This window comes from Tympanuchus pallidicinctus, unplaced genomic scaffold, assembly GCF_026119805.1.
Source record: "Tympanuchus pallidicinctus isolate F22 unplaced genomic scaffold, pur_lepc_1.0 scaffold18, whole genome shotgun sequence".
Taxonomy (NCBI): domain Eukaryota; kingdom Metazoa; phylum Chordata; class Aves; order Galliformes; family Phasianidae; genus Tympanuchus; species Tympanuchus pallidicinctus.
The window spans coordinates 4,392,501-4,394,177 of NW_026294699.1; the positions used below are offsets into that span (position 1 = coordinate 4,392,501).

At 33.9% G+C, this 1,677-nt stretch overlaps 1 protein-coding gene across 23 annotated transcripts in view; it reads left to right on the top strand.

Annotated features, from left to right (window-relative positions):
• The window catches only part of RBFOX1 (RNA binding fox-1 homolog 1), a 743,472-nt gene extending 742,013 nt beyond the window's left edge, over positions 1–1,459 (top strand). For all 23 annotated transcript variants that reach the window (XM_052679517.1, XM_052679520.1, XM_052679521.1 and 20 more), the window contains one exon: positions 1–1,459. This exon is cut by the window's left edge. The gene's annotated coding sequence lies outside the window, so the exon portion shown is untranslated.
• Positions 1,460–1,677: the final 218 nt, after the last annotated feature.

Consider the following 1,677-nt stretch of genomic DNA (forward strand, 5'->3'; position numbering starts at 1 on the left):
GCCTATGATGCTTTAGATTTAGCCTAGTAGACCAACTGTTAGAGACAGACGTATCATTTTTATGGAATTATATGATAATCATATTCAGATTTATATAAGCATTTTACAAGTATTGCAATCATTGAGTAGAGATAATCATGGTATTTTCATCAGCTTGGTACTTTTTGAAACATGACTGTGTGGTGTAAACAATCTGCAATTTTTCAAGGCATGACAACTTGCCCCTGTTTAATTTTCCAACCAAGGCCACTTTGCTAAATACTGGGCCCAAGACAACTTTTCAACTGGGACAAAAGAGGGACCTTCTTCTGACCGAGCACTGCGTGGAGAAGGCTGCTTGTCTGGGTCTCTGGCACGTGCAGCTGAGCAAATGCCAGGGTGGCAGTTTCGAGCATAGCTGAAAAATTGCAGTTTGTCTGTGCATATGTTTGGACTCTTTCCATGTTGTCCTGTTTACAAGTTAACCTAAGTTGGGGTGTTTGTCACGGGTCTTCTTGTTTTTGTATTTAAATAAATAAAGCAGAAAACTGTCTTGCAACAGTTTTGCTGCAGATAGTTATATCCTCATGTGTAATGTGCGTGCCTACTGGCAAGCACTTTAGTAAATTATCAACTCACCGCTGTGAACCTGCCAACTTGCTATAACAACTCTGCTTTAAAAAAAGTGTTTGTGATCAGGCTTTCTCTTTGTCATCGTATGTGCATGCAATATGATCAGTTGAACAATAACCATCAATAAAGTTTCACAAGATTTGAAAACAAAGTTTCTGTAGCATTTATATCTAAGAATGAAAAATAAATTATCTTTAAAATTGAAACAGAGAGAGAAAGAGACTGTATTAACCAATGAAAAATGGGGCAGTAACATGTATTTATACGAGTGAGGGAATGAACTAAAATTTATTAAGAGTTCAAACCCCACATTTATTATCTAAGATATATGAGACAAGCCTCCTATTTAAAGGAAAAAAAAAAAAAAAGTATATTTCATTAAAACAGGAAGATAAAGCACCTTGAAAAATGTTTACCAAGTGTTAGGCTTCCAGTTCAAAATGTAGATGATACATCTTTTGGAATTGCACACACAAAGTGTCTAATGTGGAGAATAATAGAATTTATTTGCAATTTTAATTTTCATGAGATGGCTTTACAACTCCCACTCCCCAAATGATTATATGGCGTTTTAGTCTATTCAAATAATCTTGAAAGGTTGAGGGTGCAGCCCATATTAGAAACTATTTTGTTTATAAAGCTCCTACAGTATTCCTAGTAGCCATTTTAAAATGTATGTCTGAAATAGTTATGTAAGAAAAGCGTTTGAAATTTTTTTACAATATATATTGGGAATGTTTTCACTTATATAAATAACTACTGATAATATGACTTATGAAAAAAAATGATTACTACCATCTGTGAAATATAGTGACTTCTAAACAGATTAAAAAAAAAAATACAAAAACCTACAAACCCAGAAAATGTGTATATCTGTCTTTAGAAATTAGTGTTTATATCACTACCGTGATTTGTGAATAAAGAAAAATGGTTTGTAATATCAAAATAAAAGCTTAGTCTGAAAAGGTAAAAATATGTTGGTGTTCAAAATCATTTTGCTTTTCTTTTTTTTCCTCTTCGGACCGCAGAGCCGTCCTGAGCAGCACCAGCTGTGCTGTTAGGTGA